At 39.5% G+C, this 23,924-nt stretch overlaps 1 protein-coding gene across 1 annotated transcript in view; it reads left to right on the top strand.

Annotated features, from left to right (window-relative positions):
- Nucleotides 1-23,924, top strand: part of LOC106507571 — a 292,237-nt gene that overhangs the window by 263,918 nt on the left and 4,395 nt on the right. The gene's annotated exons all lie outside the window — the stretch shown is intronic.

Raw genomic sequence — 23,924 nt, forward strand, 5'->3', positions numbered from 1 at the left:
CCTTTGGAGTGAGGTCACCTTTGCTCATTGGGCACTAACGAGGACATTAGTGGAAGGATACTTTTCCTTGAATTCTGAATTTTTCTTCTTCCTACAGGCTCTGCACATTGCTGCATTAAAACACTCAGGTTTACTATCATGCATTATATAGAAAGACAAAATGAGTACATGCAAAAATTGATGGATTTCGAGTCAGGTCTATAGATTGGTTATTGTGTCAGTGTTGGGATTTCCTGATTTTGATAACAACAATAATTGTATAGGATGCCAACATTGAGGGAACTGGGTTATGCATACATGGGCTCTTTCTGGTTTTTGGTTTTTGTATTATTTAAAGCTTTATTGAAGTATCGTTGATTTATAAGTTTTGATAATCTCTTCTGTACAACAGAGTGATTCAGTTATGCATGCCAGATTATCCACATAGATCATCACAGAATAGTGGTTAGAGTTCTCTGTGTTATGCAGCAAGTCCCTGAGGACAATCATTCTGTGTACCTCAGTGTGCATATGCCAATCCCAGACCCTCAGTCCTTCCCTCCCTCATCCCCCAACCTGTCCTCTTTGGTAACCATAACTTTTGCTTTTGATCTAATGTGCACAATTTTTTTCATGTTACTCATGACTCCTCTTAAAACTGATCCCCTTTGTCCCAGTATTATTATCCGAGTGTTCCAGCCCCCTGCACTTCTCTCATAATACCCTGTGCTTACCTTGAGGTTAGCACTTAAAGCATGGCTTTGACCTCTTTGATGATATGTCCTATTGCTAGATTCTGAGATCATAGGAGCAAGGATATTTCCTTTATGTCAGTGCCTTTATATTCCGGTAACTGTACAGAGTCTGGTCCATAAGATTTTGCTGAATATCTAGAAGAACAGATGAGCAAGCCATAATGGGTATTCTTATCTTGCTAGCGAGAAACCATGGATAACTCACCAGGGAGACACAGGGAAATGTTTCTGTAGTTTTAGGGGCTGCCACACAACACCCAGGCTGTTCCCAGAGGCCCCTTTCTGCGGGTCGTTTCAGTGCCCAGGTATGTCAGGTGCATCATGGGAAGTACAGATGGTAGGAGCTGAAAGTAAGTAAAAAGCCTTTCTAACACACGTAGTTCCATCAGAGATTTGTGAAGCAATTTTCCAAGTAAAATAGAAGGGGGAAATTGATGAGATGAAATATAAAATGAGAGGGAAAAAAGTCTCCCTTTGCATCCTATGGACTCTTGCAGTTAGTGTTATTACCAAATGAATGTTCCCATTTTCTTGGAAAAGTGGGTGCAGCACTGGGCCTGTCACCAAGGTACAATTTGATCAGCATTAAGTGATGCTGTAGAGACTGGGGTCCAAAATGGAATGTTAACAGGAACAATAAAATGGTCATGATGGACCTTTTCTAACTTCATGAAGTGAAATATTGATCCTGGAGTTGGAAGTGTGGCTCCTGGCTCATCACTGTGCAATTATCCAGGTGATCAAAATAAGCCCAGACCAAGTGATGAATTTCAGGTACATACTACACCGTATTTTCTCTTTTTCAGCAGTTCTCAGACACATTTGAATTACTTTTCTTTCTGTCACATTTTACTTTCTCTGAAATTTTGATGTAGTTGTCATTTCTTGTCCATATGTATTAAAAGTTGCAGAATGAGGATCAGTAGTTTAAGGAGGAAAATCCCCATTCCAATAATGGTACCCTCTTTCAAGAAATGCTGTCTCACCAGTGGTCTTGATATGGGAAAGACCAGCTATCAGTAGTTCTGAATTCAAAAGGGACCCTGAAGATTTTCACTCTGAATGTGAAGAAGTTTTATTAATACCTTGATCAGATTGTTGCACTTTTATAAATAAATGTACAAGAGTTACATGTGACAAAATCTGTGTCTAAATAACTCTCAAGGAGCTCCTTCAGTGAATTTTTAAAAACTCAGTGTTAAGAAGTCACTGTGTTATAGTTTAATTGGCAGCAATTTTTTTTCTCTAGTTTACGCATAATAAGTGCTACACCTTAAAGTTGATAGTTTCTGGATACAATGAAATAAATTGCATTCTGGGTACAAGTGTCAGAACTCAAGCATATAAAACATATTCCCAAATCAATTATACAAAACTAATTAGAGGAGTGACCTAAAACCCATTTCTGCAAGAAATTACTGTCAATATCCAATATTTAGAGAGAATTTTTTTAAGTGTCATTGCTATTGAAAAATAGAAATTCAAATGGCATATGGTAACAGAGGACATGGCCCAAGTTACATTGATAATCCCACTAAAAAGTTAATAGTTGCCTAATAAATATATCCCTTTTGTCCCCTGAATTCATGGATTTACCCCTCTGCTGGAAGAAGTATCATGTGGCTCCGTTAAGTGGAATTGGCCTTGAATCAGAGTGTTCAGGTTTCAGAGGTGGAAGGGCAGCTGAAGAGCATTCTCCACTTTACAGATGAAGCAACTGCCTCCAGGTTGTTTCTCATGCTTAAATCACTTGCAAGGTTGTTTTCATTCTAAGACTGGGCATACATGACCAGAAACAACAAAGAAAAAAATCTAAACATAAATATCAGCTGGATCATAGATCATCCAGTGACCTCAGTCAATTTCAACATCCTTTGAGTATCATATTGCCCTTGGTACTTTGCCTAGAGAATTCTCTGTAAGTGAACCCTCACAAATCCTATTGTCCAGCTTCGCAGATGAGAACACTGAAGCTGAAAGGTTAAAGTGCTTTGTCCGAGGTCACACAGCTAGTGGGGGAGGTGGGAACCAAATCAAGTTCTGTGAGATCCAGAAGTTGCTCTCTTTTTGTTATATGACACTGCACCAAAGTACAACCATGGAGTTTTGAAACAGCACTGTGATCTTCTGAAACTGGAAGTCTCAGGGGGAAGAACATATATAAAGGCACCAAGTTCGATGCCTTTGGTCAGGTGCTTCAATAGAGATTTGGGTACCAGGTGTCTCTTGCCTCCATCCCTCTGCTTATGGCCAGAGTAGTTCCCTCCTTAATCTGTCAGCTTTTCCATGACTAACTCTTACTCCTAAGCCTCAGCACAGGCATTGCTTGGTTCTTCCACGAAGATTCTCGTAATGAGTTCCTGGCTTCTTCCTCTCTGCTCCCCTTTACCATTGCATTTGTGTCATTGCTTCTCATTATTAAATAGTTCATCAGACAGGGAGCTCCCCAAGGACAGGGAACAGCTTTTTCATCATTAGATCCCCAAAGCCAGCACTAATGTAGGACTGTTGAGTCAACGCAGGTGTCGTATGAACTAAGACTTACTTGTCCCCTTTGTAAGCAGAGACCCTTTGCTTCTCTGCACTCATAGTCACATTTGGAATAGTTTATGTTGAGGGACATATAAGGGAGAAAGCAGTGTGAAGTTCCTTTACTTAATTTTGCATTAAAGAATTCCCCAAAGACATGAGAGTTCGGGAACAGTCTGTGGACAGCACTGCAAATCTGAATCACTGGGGCATGCTGCGTTAAAAAAAAAAAAAAAAAAAAAAAAAAAAAAAAAAAACAGGACTTGGTAAACCAGCAGAAGTCATTGTTCTAAAATTGTGTACTCCTCTATTGTTTGGTCAGTGCCTACACTTCTGTGTATCACTGTCTTACAGAAAGTTTTAGGATGGCAGGGTGGGCGTGGGCTGTAGAGACATCTAGGGACAGTTAAAAGGGTGTCTAGGACTTTGTGAATGAATGGATGAGAGTGACTTCAAGGATCCAGGATCTGCTCATGTTCCTTTCCTGCTTCTTTCCTGTTTTCTCCCAAGATATACTTTAAAAACAAAACCCTCAACACATCACCTCTAGTTATTTGAACTTAGGAATAAACACTTCACCACAAAGTACCTACCTGGCCTTTCAGGATTGCCCCCTGCCTATGGCTCTGGCCTTTTCCCACCACCAAGCTTTTTCGCTCATTGCACACCAGCCCTTTCTGCTCACTCCCTTCCTTGAACATACCTAGAATCTTTCCAAGCCAAATTTCTCTTCCTGGCTCTCTTTGCTCTTCTCTCTTCATCTCGTCTACTCCTCTTCCTCCAAATCACTGCTAAATATCACTTCCTCCAGGAAGCCCTGGATGATCACCTAGGCCTAAGTGGGATCTCCTGTTATTTGGTCTTATTGCATCCCATTGTTTTCCACTGGAGCACCCACTACAGTTGATATTAAATAATTATATGTATAATAATTTGTTTGATAACCATCTTCATTGTTTGGCAACTCCCCAAGGCAAGAAACTACCTGTAACTTTTTCACTCTCTTTTCACACATGACATAGTGTCATTAATGCTCAAAAATATTTTGGACAAAAGAAAGGGAATAAGTGAATGAATAAGTGAATAATGATTCTGTGGTTTCTGCTTTGGGGATTAAGTGAATCCCATAGAATATGAGATAACTCATGTTCATCATCCTACCCTTCCCACCCTGCAGCTGCTTCCTCAAAGAGTCTCTGTATCTCTCCTCTTTAAATTGTGCCAGCTTGCTGTTGGGGACACCCACAGATGCACTTTGCACACACACACAGCTCACTCTGAGTAATCATATTGATTTGGAATTAACAGCCATTCAGATACTTCATTGAAGACACCATCTGGGATGTCGCTGCTCTTCAGAGGTAGATCATAGTCTGAGAAAAATCTGTCAAAATGTAGAAATAACTCATCAAAATGGCCATAGTAGAACCTAGCTGCACTTCATAGGAAAGCAGAGTCTGATGATGCAGGTTTTATCCCCCCTGAGTAAGATGCAGAAGGAGGAAGGGATGTTTCTTTCCTCTGTTTACAAGAGTCAAAGAGAAATGGAAGTTCAGGCATGTGTAGAGATTGGTACTAAACTCCTTTGCTCAGAGACATCTCACTGACAACAAATATTCTTCAAGATTATCTCTGGTCCTGAGGGTATGTGCTTTGTGCTTAGGCAGACCTGGGTTTCAGTTCTTATCTGACCACTTATTGTGTACCAGTAAGTGGCCAGATATTTACACTATTTCCCTGGTGTAAATATCCCAACATGTTCTGTTTCAGGCTACCCACAGTTCATCAGCTAGCTCCTCAAATGTCTCGATATGTAACAATTGAAACTTGCAAGCCAATACAAGCCTGCTCCAACAAACTACAAGAGGGACATGTTCATATCCTAAGTCTGCCCTCCTTCCAGGTTGGTGCCAGACCTTGGTTGTGCCTGGAGAAACACAAAAGGCAAACCTCTAGGTAGAAGCCTGCCTCCTCGCTATTCACACAGAACACCTGGTGGTACCCCAGGTACTCCCTGCTCACAGCATCCCTTCCTCTCCAGAGCAGACCTGCCCTCCGTGGGCAGCATACCATTGTCATGCCAGGGAAATCCAGTATTATTCAGCAGGCGCTTTTGAATTGAAAATAACATTTGAAAAGGATTATCCCAGGCAAAGTCATCAACTGCTGTGTACTCATTGAACTTAAAACAATGCAAGATTGATTACTTTTGTAGTCTATGCAAATTACAAATGGCACTGATATTAAATCCTCAGTATCTGGCTTCACCTCTGAATGCTTCACAATGACTGTTTTTAAATCAAGAAGCTGGACCTTTTTTCTTTTTTTTTTTTTTTTTTACAAAACCAAGTCATATGAGTATATATACACCCTCCTTCAAAAAACAAAAGTGAAGGAAAAACTCGTATTTGAAGTATACTAAAAATCCTAAATGCTATGAACAAAGACAACACATTTTGAAATGACCTCAGTTCTGAGATTTCTGACCTCCTACACTTCACCTGTAATAAAATGTCATGCCCTTAGTGGGTTCTCTCATCTCTAATTGAAGGTTTTACCTTTTCCCAGTATTGAACTGAGTGCAGCCATCATTCACGGCTTGGCCTAGTGAATTTATCACCTTCACAGCCACTTTAGAGAATATCATGGATGTTGTCATCAATTGACACAAACACCCCTTAAATATGTTAATCTGTAACCTTGGGCACAGGTGGGGTTTGAGAGGGAACTATTTCTGGAATGTTGTGAGGGGATGGGCGTGTTAATATTTGCACAGCACTTACTGAATACCCAAGTGGTATTCTGAGTATTACATAACTTATAGTGTATTTACACAACAGTTTAGAAAGACTTGTGTTATTTGTCCCATTAAAAAAAAATGCAAAAACAGATGCTGAACAGTTAGGAAAACTTTCCCAGAGTGGCACATCTTAAAATGGACAAGGCAAGATTTGAAACTCAGTCCTCCTGGTTGGAAAACCATTGCTTTCTCTGGTGCATCATTCTGCCTTATGAACCCCAAGAGCTGCCTGGAAGCTTGTCTCATTTCCTCCATTTATTTCAAGTCAAAAGCAAAGGCACCTTCTGTCTCCACCTTGTCTAAAACTTGAACTTGAGATGATGTCATGGGATAGTCAAATTAAATCAGTACAGATTTATCAAGGTCTTACTTCATTGGAAATGCCATGCTGGGTATAGAATAACTGCAGAGTCCTTCCCAGTGGGAAAGCTGACTCCTCTGCACAGAGAGAAGATGGGGTGCATGATGAGATAGAACCTGATTACAGCCACACCTGAGTTCCTCCCTGCATCCCTTGTGTCCTGCTTACTCTGCTGACATCAGAGCTCTCCTGTCCTCTCCCCTTTGCACTCCCCACTCAGCTTCCACGTCATGTGGAGCCTGGACCTACCTATGCCTTACCTCTAGATCCATCAAGAACCACTGCCATTGCCCAGAACTGGGTTCTAGGATCTCTTGCCTGGACTATTTATGTCCCTTTATTTTATTTTTTTCATTAGCCTAGTCCTATTTTTATTTATTTATTTATTTATTTATTTATTTATTTATTTTGTCTTTTGAGGGACACACCTGTGGCATATGGAGGTTCTCAGACTAGGGGTCAAATTGGAGCTTCAGCTGCTGGCCTACACCACAGCCACAGCAATGCAGGATCTGAGCCATGGCTGTGACTTACTCAACAGCTCACTGCAATGCTGAATCCTTAACCCACTGAGCAAAGCCAGGGATCAAACCTATGTTCTCATGGATACTATTTGGGTTCGTTAACCACTGAGCCGTGACAGGAACTCCCTATTTTTTTTTTTTTTTATTAAAGTATAGTTGACTTACAGTGTTGTGCCAATTTCTGCTATCCAGTATAGTGACCCAGTCATACATATAACATACACATCCTTTTTCCTTACTATCGTCCATCGTGGTCTATCCCGAGACTGGATATAGTTCCCTGTGCTGTATAGAAGGACCTGATTGCTTATCCATCCTAAATATACTAGTTCGCATCTACCAACCGCAAGCTCCCCATGCTTCCCACTCCCCCTTGGCAAGCACAGGTCTGTTCTGTATGTCTGTGAGTCTGTTTCTGTTTTGTAGGGAAGTAAACACACCTTTATAGTATGGCTGTATTTTTGGAAAACCCTGTTTTTTTTTTTTTGAGTACACTTTCAGTCTACTTCTTCCATCTATGTCCAGTTAATAGCTTTTAGAAAGGAACTTCTGAGCAAACTTCAGGCACTTTCCCCCCTATTCTCTGTTTACAGTTTGTTAGTTTCTCTGGGATATAATACAGCCCTGACGCCTTGCATTATAGCAGACATACTGTTTATAGTACTTGGAGCTCTTGGTGATAGTGCTGCTCTGGTCCATGGAGGTGCCGTAAATGAGCTGTGTCCCTGCCCATAACTATTTTCCTGGGTTGCAGCCCACTACTGTCATTTGCATATGCAAATTATGAGTCTCTGTGGTCCACACCTTGTCCTCAATTCATTAATATTGACGGATCTCTCACATTTTGGTGCTAGTTCCTTTTTGGCCCTAAACTCTGGTTACAGCCTTCTCGCTAGTGCAAGTGCATGTGCTTGAAGCACGGTGAGGCCATACAAACCGAAAAATATCGGAGTTTGGAGCAGGGAAAGCTTTATGGCTGGGCCATGCAGAGAGACGGGTGGCTCGTGCTCCCCCAGATTCCAAACTCTGCCTGAAGTATTTAAACAGCTTTTGAGCTGACTTTTCACTTTATGTCATCCTGCACAGACTCCCAGATTAATCTGTGTTTATATGTTCTGCTTTTATCATAACATCCTACTACTCCAAATAATTTATAGACATAAAAAATTATGAAAGTCGTATTTTCTCCAAACAAAGCCTTACTGAGAAGCCCGAAAAATTAATAGCTGAGAGCAGATCATCTTTAGTTTAGAAGTGGGAGCGTGGGAGGAGTCTTCATCCCTTGGATTCCCTTCCTCATGCCCCCAGGGCACCCCCACAGCACGTCCATGGAACATGAGGGCCACGCAGAGCAGTTTGAGGTCACTGGCCTGTGGAATAAATCCCAGCACATTAGCCCAGTGTTCAAGGCCCTTCACCCCTTCTGGAGGTTGGAGAGCCGCCCCACAGGTTCAGGGTCAATACATTCAAGGCATTTAAAGCACTCCCAGCGTGCAGGGAGTACTCAGTAAATGCAGTGTGTTTTGTTTGTTATTCTCAAGCCTTCTCCCATTTATGAGCCCTAAGCTTCTGTTCATAAGAGCATCTATTCCCTGTGTCCTCAGCCCTCATGTGGGTAGCCCTCGTCATGCTCTCAAGCTCTTCCTTCCACCAAAAATCTCTCCTCCATCTAATTTATGCACAAGCAGGTCCCTCTTCCAAGGCCCACTGCCTCCTGAATTATCATCTCAGCCAGGAGCCATCTCTCCTTCCTCTGAACATGTGTAGACTCTTACCTGGGCCTCACCTCGCACCCAGTTGCATCATTAATTGTGTTATGCTCTTCCATCACTCCCACCCCAAAGGGCAAGCTGAGCCATCTGTGCCCCTGGCATTATTTCTCACTACCATGGTAGATTCTCTATGGATGTGGGGTAATGAGTACAGCCCACTTCATCCTTTCAAATGATGATGTGATGGCATCTCTAGCATTGCCTACCGCTGAGTTAATCAAGGGTGTCTATGAAATATCTCAGAGTGCTATCTGAAAGCTGAAATGTCATCAAAGTTGAACAGCCCTCCTACTCAAAATATTTCAGATTGAATCACACTCTGCTTGCATGTCAGCCTCCTTTTGTTCCAGGGCATATTTCATTCCTCTTGTTGATCTGGAGTTTTCCTCTAGCAGACGCTGACCTTTCTGCTACTACTGCCCAGCCAGTGGGTCATGACCTGACTGAGTGAAGAATCTCAGACCAGGGAAGCTGCCCGCAGCTCTGAGCCTGCTCCCATGAGACCTCCTGCCTCCTCAACGCTCCCTGGTTCAGACACTTCCTTCTCTCATTCAGAGTACTGGGTCATCCTTCTAAGAGCTCCCCCGACCCAGCTCTTCTCTTCTAGGCTGTCCTTCATGTCCCTTGAGAGGGATTTTGTAAAACAGGGATGTGCCACATTCTTTATCCTCCTTAAAAGCTCTGCATAGCCACCCTTTCCAAAATGTGATCCACAGGATGTCCTCGGAAGCACCTGGAGTGCTTGCTAAAACGAGACTCCTGAGCTCTGTCCTTGGACCTCATGAGTCCCAGGAAATTGCATTTTCCAGCAGCTTCAAAGGTGATTTCTATGCACACAAACATTTAGGCACCTCAGACCTAAATAAAGGCCAGTTGTCCATTTCAGCATCCCCTGCAAGCCACAGCATCTTTCACATTCTGTCCCTGCACATGCTGTTGCCAGTGGAACCTCATCCACTGTGTGCAGATTCTTGGCCTAAGAAATATGGTTGCTTCCCTCCTGTTTTTCTAGGACATGTCCCCACTTCTGGAAAACCTCTTGGTTTCCTTGGCATGTTCAGTTCCCCTTGCTAAGAGCCTGCTACCCCACCTCCTAAAGTACCATTCTGCGACTAGGGATTGATGTGCCTTTTCTTCAATCATCACCTGCTCTGAAACCTGGAACCACGTGGTCCGTGTAATGCGATGTTTACAAGCCGCTGACACACACGGTCTGCTTCCTCCCTGAGTTATAGTACGCATATCAGTGCACCTCCTGGGCCTCAGTTTCCTCTTCTAAAATGATCACATGACCACCTAACTCTGACTTATTATGGTTAAATGTGATAATATATGTGAAGGGCTTAGACGAGTATCTTATCAGCTACACTTTGTTGTTATGAATAGTATCATTATCTATTACCTTGTGACCAAGGGTGAAACAAAACATCTGCCACCAGAGACAAGAAATAATTGTAGACCTTCTCTCCATGTAACACTGTTGGGATAAGCTTGACATCCCTGGTAGAAAAACATAAAGTAGCACTAGCTTTCTTTTTTTTTTCCTTTTACCTTATACAAGATAAATGTCCAGATGTTGCTGGCTTATAAACCAGAGAAAATTCTGTGATGGAGCTTCTGTGATTTCAGATGGTTCTCCCATGGTGCAGGCAGGACATGGCATGGTGGAGGTGGTGGGACCCTCAGCCATGAAATAGGCTGCTCTGTATTGTCCACCACACACCAGAAGGCAGGCTCACATGTACAAGACTTTTCAGGACACCACTGGTGACAGAAGGAAAGAAAGAGCGATGGTAATGACCACTTACATTTATTGAGCATCCTTTTGAGTGCTTTATGCAGTCAGGAAACATTTATTAAGGACCTACTGTGGGCCAGGCACTGTTCCATAAGTAATACAAAAAATTTTACACTAGTGATCAATCAAAAATTCCTGCACTGTGTTTACAGTCCTGTGGGGAGAAAGGAACACAAAAAATTAACATTAAAAAACTATAGATTATAGCATGATGTATGCTATAGCAAGAAGAAAGAACTAGAGCTCAGCAAGGGAGACTTGCATATATTACCTCCATGTCACCCTGTAGGCAGGTGTTATTGTTATCGTCATTTCAATACTTAAAAAAAAATGAAGCACAGAGAGGTGAAATGACTTTCCCAACTTGATCCAGTAGCAAGGTATCAAGTCAGAATTGGAATTCAGGCTATCAGACTTCAGAGTCCACAGTCTTAACCATAGTACAGCAACCAGTGGCACTGGCCCACCACCTTGGCTCATTTGTGGCCACCATGGTGGCTAGAAGATGAGACAGCCCACCCGCTTCCATAGCAGCACCCTGAGCTCTTCAGGGACCCAGGCCCTGAATATGGTGAGGCCCAGAGATGTGAGAATGTTTTTCCTTCACTCCAGCATAGTCGCCCTGCCTCCTAGAGCTTAGCATCACCTTCAGAATTAGAAACATATTTGAAAAGAATTGTAAAAGCTCAGTATTTATTTGGTGTTAAATAACATCACATTTTGCATCTCAAAAATTTAAATCTGTGTGGATTCATATTAAGCCCAGTACATTTGAGTTTTGCTGCCTTTGTTTCAATGGCAAGAGATTAAGCGTGTGCCTACACATCCTTGTTGCATATTTTGTGTCTCTAGCAATAGATTTCAAAGAATAAGGCCCATAACTCAACAATAAATATATATATATACAGTTATGTACACACATATGTATGTATACACACACACACACACACACACACACACACACACACACACAATGAAAAATAATTTCTCCCCCCAGAGTTACAGAATGGTCAGCTGCACAACTTTGAAGACCTAGCTCTCTCCCTAAATCACGTGCATTCAAGTGAGTCAAGGTTTCCATTTTCTCTGGGGTCTTTTGGTGGAGCTTTGTTTAATGTTTTAGTATCTAAGAAACCCTTGAAGTGATTTCCGCGGAAAAATAGAAACTCTTCTACAATGATAAATGCAAATTTAAGCCTGAGAGACAGAAAACAGTTTAAGGATTTCAAATGGCAATTTTCATGTTTCAAAAATCATAGAGACACTGTCATATCCAGGGCCCTCTGTGATAAGTGCTGTAACTAGGACGTCACAGAACTGCTGAGATTGAGAGGGTGTAAATGGCTGGTCCCATCTATCATCCAGACAGAGCAAGAGTAAGATCTCCATCAGTGACACAAGCCCCACCACTGCCACCACCAGCACCAGAGAACACTGTGGAGTGGCCCTATTGCTATACATCTATCTTCATCCACACCCTTCTGGCACCCACTTCTCAGTGTTTGCACCTGCAGTTCCCCTCAGAGAAGACCATCTTGTTTCTTTTCTGCTCCCCCAATGCCTGCTCAGGTGATCCTAGTAAGTGGTCCCCACTCCCCTGTGAATGCCCCCCTCGAACACCTCGCCCACTTCTGCATCTCCAAGGCTCACAGATTAGAACTGAGTGGTTCTCTCAGTTGCAAAGTACATCTGCTTTCCTCTCCTACTCTCATATACACTTGAGAAGGAATCCTTAAACCCCACCCATACGTACTGAGCGTCTATATTATACCAGAAACGGTTTTGGATTCTATAGATCTATAAAGAGCTGAGCCAGTTAGATGGGATAACTGCTCCAGTAGAGCAGGCGATAGAACAAGAAAGCAGCCATATATTCCCCATTTTCTCCACACACATGTGTTGTAAGCAGTCATTAAATACCTAATGATCAGAATTCCGTTGTGGCTCAGTGGTAATGAACCTGACTTGTGTCCTTGAGGATGTGGGTCCCATCCCTGGCCTTGCTCAGTAGGTTAAGAAGCCAGTGTTGCCATGAGCTATGGTGTATGTCACAGACATGGCTCAGATCTGGCATTGCTATGGCTGTGGTGAAGGCCAGCAGCTATAGCTCCAATTCGATTCCCAGTATGGGAACTTCCATATGCCCTGGGTGTGGCCCTAAAAAGCCTAAAATAAAATAAAATAAAAACCTGATGATTGATTGGTTAAAATTTCTTTTTCCTCAAAAGCTATGACTTTGACATCCTACACTAGTCCAGGCAGTGTGGTAGACCTTGAGAGTTCTGGGGTGAACAAATAATAAAAAGTGCTCATACTTAGGAAGCTCTGAACTTAGAGCTTAAATTTTGAATTAGAGTTTAAAGTCACTCATTTAAAAAAACATGTAGTTTGTAGGTAATACAGCTTCTCACCTATAGTTAACTTAGCTTTCACACTAACAGAACTGCTTTTACTTTAAAGATTTTAGTTAATCCACCCAAACATGTGGGGTTGGTATGACCCTGCAGGTGAAATGCTGACATTCAGAGAGGTTAAGTGACTCCAGCCAGAATTCTCATTGACTATGGTCACACATTCAGCCTCCTTCCAGGGAGACCAGCGGTGGCAATGTCCACGTCTTTCAGGGAAGCCTGATCTTTCACTGCAGCTAAACACACTAGGGCAGAACTGTGCAACCTCAGTAGGCCTAGGAGAGCTGGGAGTCCCATGGGTTCCCCTGAGTCCAGACCCCAAAGACCTATCCCCCAGACATCTGGGAATGATTCTCTTACTTTTGAGGATTAAAACATGTGCCACTGACTTTTACCAAGTCAAATGATAGGAAAGTGGAGCCAACATCCTCACACAGACTGGCATATGTTATGGAAAAATAAATAAGTCATAATGTTAGTTATGAAAGGAAGCAGGGTTTTCAGAATGAAAGAAACAACACAAAGCCACAAAAGAGGTCAAGTAAAAACTTTATGGTTTAGAATTAGACTTACAATGTATTTTTTCAGTTCTGTTCTTTGGAGGGATCAAGAAACATTGGGAAGTGCTCACTTTTTCTGTTCAAACTATCTTTATCAGTTTAAACTCTGAAGACTAAAAAATATATATGTATGTGTATGTGCTGGGTTAATTTGTCAGAGAATAGATGGAGACAGGATTTCTGTAAATTTTTAAATAACTTAGTTACTGTTCACAAAATACTTTAAGTAATGCAGAGGGAAGGCTACAACATAATGGAATATCTTCAAATTACATCTTCATCTCATAATTATATTAAGATTATACTTCCTAGACCCTGATAGAGTCATGATAAGGTAACCCAAGTAGTTTTTCTTATAAACAAAAGAGAACTTTCTGTCTCTGATCTCTGGACAGGATAATTACTGTTCCAATAAAAGATCCAAGACTTCTCCAGGCTCTGCCTCAATCTCATGAATAGAACAGTAGTAAATAATCCTTAATATCATTGCTTTGGCCAAAAAAATATCTACTTATTAGTTGTGGCTTGATTTGGTTTTTTCCTTGGATTTCGAACTCATTCCTGAGCAGAAGGGTGCATTTTATTTTATGTTAGCAATATTTCTAGTTTATTCTCATAATACCATTTAATGAAAAATAAAACTTTGTCCAGCTTCTCAGAGTCTTGTGGTTCTTTGCTGAGAACAGCTGGATTTGAGATGCAAATCTATTGCAGTAGGGCAGGAAACCGTCAATGTATTTTAAAGTCAGCAGGTATAGTGGGAAAAAAGTAATGATGGGTTGCAGACTGAGCCTTGGGTTCCAGCCTCCTTAGTTCTTGTGAGTAAACTTTGGAAAAGTACTTAACTACTTGGAGCTTTTGTCTCCTCAGCTATAATCCCCATAGGATCTTTGGAAAGATTGAAATAAGATCAAGTATACAAAATATTTTGCATATGATAGTATCCAGTATATATCCCTTCTTTCTCTCTCTAGCTTCTGAGCTATAATATTATAACTCTCTGTTAGATTTTTAAAGAGAAATTTGTCACATCTATTTGTCTACATACTATATATCCATATATGTCTATGTGTTATATGTAATATGTTTGTAGAGTTCTACTTCACAGAGAACCTGTAAGTTTGTCTCTTTCCAATTTAATGTCCTTTAAAATCTCCCTCTTTCCCTCCATTTGTAACAGTTCAGCCTGAATAATATTCTTCCATAACTCACATGAACAAAGCTTTGATGAATCATTGGGTGTCCTCCTTTCACCTTCGCAGGCTTAGCAAAGTCCTTCCCATAATTCATCCACTGCTAGAGTCCTTGGCGACAAAGAGAGATAAACCTTCTCACGCAAATATGGCTGTGTCAACCTCCAGTCCATATTGCTCCATTATAAAACGTAGTGATAGCTCACCAGGTATTTCTGGACACCACTGTCATAAAACAAGTATTTACTTTTATACAGAGATGCTTTGAATATGGACCTCTTTGGATGGCGGTTTTCTTAGGGAGAGAATTCAGAGGTTTGGAAGATAAAATTTGTCTTTAGGCATCTTGGTGGAAGATGTCCTGTTATGTGAAAAAAAAAAAAGTTCCTTTGGTTCCTGTCCACTTTCCATTTAAATATTCTTTCATCCCTTCATTTTTTTTTTTTTCACTTTTGTGCTGTATCTTTAAGCATTTTTGGAGCTATTGTGATGTGCCAAGACCTTTAAAACACAAGGGAAACCAGACTATTCATTTTTAAGAAGGTAATCACAAAAGTCCTTTCTAGGTTTTTAAATGTTAATGATTTAAATGTTATGAGCATGGAGTTCCTTCCTGGCGCAACGGAAATGAATCTGGCTAGTAACCATGAGATTGTGGGTTTGATCCCTGACCTCCCTCAGTGGGTTAGGGATCTGGTGTTGTCTTGAGCTGTGGTGTAAGTCCCAGACTTGGCTCAGATCCAGCATTGCTGTGGCTATGACATAGGCAGGCAGCTGTAGCTCTGATTGGACCCCTAGCCCAGGAACCTCCATATGCCCTGGGTGCACGCCTAAAAAGCCAAATAAATAAATAAGTAAATAAATAAATAAATGTCGTGAACATAATGTATAAATAGTAAATCACTGTATTTCTGATGGTATCCAGGCAAAATTATTATGGGGGGGGTGACAAAATTCTGCCATTTCTATGTTGTTGTCTTAGAAATACCTTACAAGTGGTATAAAACTGAAGTGATACTTTAAATAACTTATCTGGATCCATGTGATGCAGTAGTCTCTATGGGGGCACTTATTTTTCAAGGATTTTAGAAGATTACCTTGTACCATTTCAACTCCACATCATAAGAAATATATAATATAAACCTGCCTTCGAAATTGCAAAGATGTATACATTTCTGCTTTAAAAGGTAGTCACAAATCAAATGACAAGTTGGAAAAAAATATTTGCAACTGAAATCAGTCCAGATTAATATCCCTCATATAGAAACAGTGTTCTAAAAATAGAAAATAAAAATGACAAACTTAGAGGGGGAGTTCCCGCTGTGGTGCAGCGGAAACAAATCCGACTAGGAACTATGAGGTTGTGGGTTTGATCCCTGGCCTCGATCAGTGGGTTAAGGATCTGGTGTTGCCATGAGCTGTGATGTAAGTTGCAGATGCGGCTCAGATCTGGCATTGCTGTGGCTCTGATTAGATCCCTAGCCTGGGAACCTCCATATGCCGTGAGTGTGGCCCTAAAAAAGACAAAAGACAAAAAAGAAAAAAAAAAAAAGGACAAACTTAGAGAAATAGGAGAAAGATAATCAGGCAGTTCCCAAAAAAGTAGAAAATCCCATAAGTATATGAAAAGATGCTTAACGTTGATCATAACAATAGAAATGCCTATTAAAAGTATAATAAGATACTCTTTCTCACCTATCAAGTTGGCAAAAATCCAAATAATAACATTTTCTTGGCAAATCTCTGGAGATACAAACATGCTCATGCATTTGTTGGAGAAAATGCAAAAAGATAGCAAATACAGAGGGAAACTTGACAATATCTAGCAGATTGCTTAGGTACTTAACATTGCCCCAGCAACCCACCCTTCTCTTGAGTATCTTCTCAAAGATACATAGGCAAAAATATAGAAAGAGATGCACAAAAGACCATTTTTGTAGCTCTGTTTGTAACAGCAAAAGTTGGGGGAAAATGGCCATAAAGATTGAACTTTGGATATTAACATATTTATATAATGCATATGTAATGCAAGTATGAGAAATATGTGATGTAGAAAATGTACTTTAAGGTAAAAAAATCAAAATCCATTGTATTAAGCAAGGGATGCAAATATACAAAAACACATAATTTGAGATATTTTTTAAAAGCTATAGAAGGGGAGAAACAAGGGAGAAAAAAAGATAAAATATCACCTCTGGATTGAATATGTCTTGCTTTATAGACTTGACTATGGAAATATCACTATCTCAATAAGTATAAAACAAAATTAACTTATTTTTTATTTTTATTTTTTTGTCTTTTTAGGGCCGCACTCGTGGCCTATGGAGCTTCCCAGGCTAGGGGTCAAAGGAGCTGTAGCTGCCAACCTACGCCAGAGTCATAGCAGCACCAGATCTGAACCACATCTGTGACCTACACCACAGCTCATGGCAATGCCAGATCCTTAACCCACTCAGCGAGGCCTGGGATCGAATCTGCAACCTCATGGTTCTTCGTCGGATTTGTCTCCACTGTGCCAGGATGGGAACTCCAAGTTAACTTTTAAAAAGGGCTTCCTGTGCTACACAGCAGGATCTCATTGCTAATCTATTTCAAAGGCAATAGTTTGTATCTATTAACCCCCAGCTCCCCAACCATCCCACTCCCTCTCCCTCCCCCTTGGCAACCACAAGTCTATTCTGCAAGTCCATGATTTTTTTTTCTGTGGAAAGGTTCATTTGTGCTGGATATTAGATTCCAGATATGTGATGTCATATGGTATTTGTCTTTCTCTTTCTGACTTACTTCACTTAGTATTGGAGTCTCTAGTTCCATCCATGTTGCTGCAAATGGCATTATTTTATTCTTTGTTATGGCTGAATAGTATTCCATTGTGTATATATACCACATCTTCCTGATCCAATCATCTGTAGATGGACACTTGGGTTGTTTCCATGTCTTGGCTATTGTGAATAGTGCTGCAATGAACTTGCAGGTGCACTTGTCTTTTTTAAGGAAAGTTTTGTCCAGATATATGCCCAAGAGTGTAGCACTGGGAACTATGTCTAGTCACTTATGATGGAGCATGATAATGTGAGAAAAAAGAATGTATACACATATGTATAACTGGGTCACCATGCTGTACAGTAGAAAAAAAAATTGTATTGGGGAAATAACAATAAAAAAATTTTTAAATCCTTTAATAAAAGGGGGGGGGGGCTTCCTCAAAGTGGTATGGAGAATAAAACAGATTAAATCTAATCATACATTAAGTTGTTGGCATTAGCACAGACAGGAAGTGTTTCAAATAACTATTTTTCATTAAAATGTAGTTGATTTACAATGTTGTGCCAATTTCTGTTGTACTGCAAAGTGACTTGGTCATTTGAATATATACATCCTTTGTTAAAATCTTTTCCATCATGGTCTAACCCAAAAGACTAGATGTGGTTCCATGTGCTATACAGTGGAAACTTATTCTTTATCCTTTCCGAAATAATAGTTTGAATCTACTAACTCCAAACTCCCAGTCCATCCTACTCTCTCTACTTCCTCTTTGCAATCTCAAGTCTGTTCCTGTTTTGTAGATAGATTCATTTTCCCCTATTTTAGATGCCTTATGTAAATGATATCATATCATATTTGTTTTTCTCTATCTGACTTACCTCACTTAGTATGAGAATCTCTAGTTGCATCCATGTTGCTGCAAAGGGCATTATTTCATTGTTTCTGTGGCTGAGTAGTATTCAACAGTGTATATGTTCCACATCTTCTTAATCCACTCATAAGTTGATGGTCATTTGGGTTGTTTCCATGTCTTGGCTATTGTGAATAGTGCTGCTGTGAACATAAGGGTGTACATATCTTTTTGAATTATAATTTCGTCTGGGTATGTGCCCAAAAGTGGGATTGCTGGGTCATACGGCAATTCTACTTTTAGTTTTCTGAGGAAATTCTATACTGTTTTCCATAGTGGTTGTACCAATTTACATTCCTACCAACAGTGTAGGAGGGTTCCCTTTTCTCCACACAATCTCCAACATGTGTTATTTGTAGACTTATTAATAATGGCCTTACTGACCAGTGAGTGGTGTTACCTCATTGTAGTTTTGATTTGCGTTTCTCTAATAATTAGTGATATTGAGCATCTTTTCACATGTCTAATGGTCATCCATATGTCTTCTCTGGAGAAATGTCTGTTTAGGTCATTTGCCCACTTTCAATTGGGTTGTTTTTGTTGAGTTGTACAAGTTGTTTTATGTATTTTGGAGATTAAGCACTTGGCTCTTGAATGTTTGCTACTATTTTCTCCCATTACATAGGATGTTTTTTCTCTTTGCTTATGGTTTCCTTTGCTGTGCAAAACCTTCTAAGTTTGTTTAGGTCCCATTTTTTTTTTTTTTTATTTCTGTTGCCTTGGAAGAATGACCTGAGAAAACATTGGTACAATTTTTTGTTATGTTCTCTTCTAGGAGTTTTATGTTTAGGTCTTGAAGTCATTTTGAATTTATTTTTGTGCATGGTATGAGTGTGTGTTCTAATTTCACTGATTTACATGCCAGTTTCTAGTTTCCCCAGCACCATTTACTGATGAGACTGTTTTTTCCTCAGCTTATATTCTTGCTTCTTTTGTCAAAGATTAACTGACAGCAGGTATCTGGGTTTATTTCTGGGCTCTCTATTCTGTTCCATTGATCCATGTATCTGGTTTTGTACCAGTACCATACTTTCTTGATTATTGTAGCTTTGTAACATTGTCTGAAGTCTGGGAGAGTTGTGCCTCTTGCTGGTTTTTATTTTTTTCCCCCTCAGGATTTCTTTGGCAATTCTGGGTCTTTTATGGCTCCAAGTATGGATTACTTCTTCTAGTTCTGTGGAAAATGTCACAGGTAATTTGATAGGGATTACATTAAATCTGTAGATTGCTTTGGGTGGTATGACCATTTTAACAACACTAATTCTTCCAATTCAAGAACATAGGTTATCTTTCTATTTCTTTGAATCCTCTTTAATTTCCTTGAATATTGTTGTATAGTTCTCAGTGTATAAGTCTTTCGCTTCCTTGGTCACGTTTATTCCCAGAATTTTATTTTATTTTTTGGTATGGTTTTAAAAGGTATTTTTTTTTAACATCCCTTTTGGATATTTCATTGTTAGTATACAGAAATGCAATCAATTTCTGAATTTTAATCTTGTATCTTGATGCTTTGCTGAATTCCTTTATGAGATAAAGTAGATTTTGTGTGGATTTGTTTGTCATATTGCTGTGACTAGGACTTCTAGTACTATGTTGAATAACAATGGTAAGAGCGGGCATCCTTGTCTTGTTCCAGATTTTAGTGGGAAGGCTTTCAGCTTTTCTCCATTGAGTATTATGTATAGGCTGTGGGTTTGTTTATTATCTTTTATTATCTTGAGATATGTTCCTTCTTTGCTCACTTTGGTAAGAGTTTTTATCATGAATGGATGTTGAATTTTCTCAAATGCTTTTTCTGCATATATTGAGATGATCATGTGGGTTTTGACTTTTCTTTTGTTAATGTGGTGTATTACATTGATTGACTTGCATATATTGAACCATCCTTTAGAATTCTGCATGAGTCCCCTTGGTCATGCTGTATAATTTTTTAATGTTTTTGGATTCAGTTTGCTAAAATTTTGTTGATATTGTTTGCATCTATATTCATCAAAGATAGTCACATAACTTTAAAACACAGTGATTTAACTGTACATCTCTGATAAGATATACAAACTCAACTCCTAAAAGTCTTCAGTTATTATTGCTAACTGTATTTTGTCATAATATTGGTGATGTTATTATAAGACTGTTCCATATGGTGGAAAGAATTGAATATACAGTTATATTAGCAACGACACTGAGAACCATGACTTTCAAAATAAGAGTAAAGATATAAAGATGTGCTATTGAAGAAAGCAAAATCTTTTTAGTCCTAAATTTAATGTCATGATGTATTTCACCTCTAAAGCAATATATCTTAGTTCTGTTTTTTGTCAAGATCTTAGTTCTGTCATTTGCAAAGAACTAGATACACTGGTCAATTCAGAAGCAATGAGGGCTTTTGGCATAAGGAGTGGAGTCTGTAAGTACTAGTTCCCATTTTAAAAAAAAAAAGTTTCTCGGTAAAATACAAAGTCTGAATCATCTTACTGTACCAGAAAATAAGCAAATCTTCAAAAGCTAGAGAATCAAAAAACTCAGAAGCCAAATTGAGCCCACTAGATGAAGTCCAAAGACAATGAATTAATAAGAATAATAACTACAGGGTAATGAAACACATCAAATACACTTCAATCCATCCATGAGATCATAATTGTATTTAAAAATGACAACACTTAGGTTACCTTTGGATGGTGTTGGAGAACTAATTGATTTATTTTGAAAATTGTTGAAACAGTGCCTTTTAAAATTGCACCCTAACATTGGATTGTTATGATCATTATACAACTACAGATGTGATAAATTCATTTGAGTAATTAAAAAAAGAATGAAAAAAAACAAAAAAATAAAGCAAATGATCATCTCTAAGAAATAAAAAAGTAAAAAATAAAAAATAAAAAAATAAAATTGCACCCTAAAAATAAAATACCTAGGAATAAATCTGACCAAGAGGTGAAAGACTTATATACTAAGAACTATGAAATGTTAATCAAGGAAATTAAAGAGGATTCAAAGAAATGGAAAGCTATTCCATGCTCCTGGATTGGAAGAATAAATATTGATAAAATGTCTATACTAGCCAAAGCAATCTACAGGTTTAATGCAATCCTTATCAAATTACCCATGACATTTTTCACAGAACTAGAACAAACAATTCAAGAACTTATATGGAATCATTAAAGACCCAGAATTGCCAAAGCAATCTGGAGGAAAAATAAGCCAAGCAGGAGGCATAACTCTCCCAGACTTCAGACAATATTACAAAGCTACAGTAATCAAGACAGTATGGTACCAATGCACAAACAGACATACAGACCAATGGAACAGAATAGAGAACCCAGAAATAAACCCAAATACCATGGTCAATTAATCTTTGACAATGGAGGCAAAAACATAAAATGGGAAAAAACAGTCTCTTCAGCAGATGGTTCTGGGAAAACTGGACATTGTGTGTGAATCAGTGAAACTAGAACATACCCTCACACAATGCACAAATATAAACTCAAAATGGCTTAAAGACTTAAGATATGACACCATAAAACTCCTAGAAGAGAATGTAGGCCAAACATTCTCTGACATAAATCATACCAATGTTTTCTTAGGTCAGTCTCCCAAGGCAATAGAAATTTTAGAAAGGGACCTAATTAAAAAAAAAATATATATATATATATAAACATGGTACATATGTACAATGGAGTACTACTCAGACGTTTAAAAGAACAAAATAATGCCATTTGCAGCAAACATGGATGGAACTAGGGATTCTCATACTAAGCAGAATAAGTTAGAAAGTCAAATATCGTATGATATCACTTATATCTGGAATCTAATGTGGCAGAAATGAACCTATCTACAGAAAAGAAACAAATTAATAAACATGGAGAACAGACTTATGGTTGCCAAGAGTAGGGGGAGGGAGCAGGATGGACTGAGAGTTTGGGGTTAGTAGATGCAAACTGTTGCATTTGGAGTGGATGCAATGATGCAATATTAACAGTTTGTACCCCTTGTGAATAATGCATTCCAAGAAATAATCATCAGTGATTGCTAATATCACAAAAGGAGAGAGAGCAGACATTAAGAACTTCCCGGTAGATGTACATGCTACCTATGAAGTCATCTTGCGAAAACTCAAAATCAAATCTGACTCTGATCAAGCCTCTGGATCTACCCTCCAACTTAGAGAAAATAGAAGAGACAAGGAAGTATGTTCAATGACACCATGGAGACATAATCAGCAAAATCTAGAATGTTGGAAATTCTGTAGGACAGAGGATTTGGTTTCCTCAACAAGTAAATTGGAGAATCAGAGAAAGATGCAGACAGGGAGAGGGAGAAGAAGGAGGATAGGGAATGGGTAAGAGAGAAGGAGAGAGAGAAGTTTGATCATAGTATTATGGTTGTGCTGACATCAGTCTTTTGCTTTTAGAGATAGAAAAGGGATTTTTTTTTTTTTTTTGTCTTTTGTCCTTTTAGGGTAACACCAGCAGCATATGGAGGTTCCCAGGCTAGGGGTCTAATCCAAGCTGTAGGTGCTGGCCTGCACCACAGCCTCAGCAACATCAGATCCAAGCCACTTCTGTGACCTACACCACAGCTCACAGCAATGCCGGAACCTTAACCCACTGAGCAAGGCCAAGGATCGAAGCTGCAACCTCATGGTTCCTAGTGGGATTCATTTCCACTGCGCCATGACGGGAACTCTGAAAAGGAATATTTACAGAAGTAAGTTGGTGTCTGGAACTTGCTTCAAAATAACCCAAGGTAGGGGAAGTGTGTAAGGTTGTAAATGAGGCAAAGATTGCTATGAGCTAATATATTTTGAAACTTAGTTGGACACACGGGGGTTCATTATACTATTCTTTCTACTTTTATGTATGCTTGATCTTTTCTAAATTTAAACTACATTTTTTATTAAAAAGTAGTCAGAGACTGCATGGCAACATTTATGAATTTAAGAATGATAGCTTTACTTTTAAACCTCTCAATGAGACTCTATTGTTTTCAGGTTGAATTCCAAACCATTTAACATGGGATACAAGGCTTTTTGCAGTCAGGCCTGAGTATATACTTGCTATCGCCTGGAATATACTTCGTATTTATTTTTGCCTGGAGAAATTCTGTTTCCCTTTCAAGATGCAGTACCTCCTTGGCTGTATTTCTGCTCCTGATTGAGGCAGAATTAATAATTCTCTCCTCTGTCTTTTCATCTCATCCTGTATATTCAACAGTTATTTTCTAATTATTTATTTTTGATTTGAGGAGTTCCCATTGTGGCTAAGCACTAACCAACCTCATTGGTATCCATGAGGATGTGGGTTCAAACCCTGGGCTTGCTCAGTGGGTTAAAGATCCAGTGTTGCTGTGAGCTGTGCTGTAGGTCACAGCCCCGGCTCAGATCCTGCATTGCTGTGGCTGTGGCCGGCAACTGTAGCTCTGATTCACCTCCTAGCCTGGGAGCTTCCACATGCCACACATGTGGCCCATAAAGCACAAAAAAAAAAAAAAAAATTTGAGGAGTTTCCACTGTGCATAGTGGGTTAAGGATCCAGCATTGTCTCAGTGGCAGCTTGAGACACTGCTG

Source organism: Sus scrofa, chromosome 6 (genome assembly GCF_000003025.6).
Source record: "Sus scrofa isolate TJ Tabasco breed Duroc chromosome 6, Sscrofa11.1, whole genome shotgun sequence".
NCBI lineage: Eukaryota > Metazoa > Chordata > Mammalia > Artiodactyla > Suidae > Sus > Sus scrofa.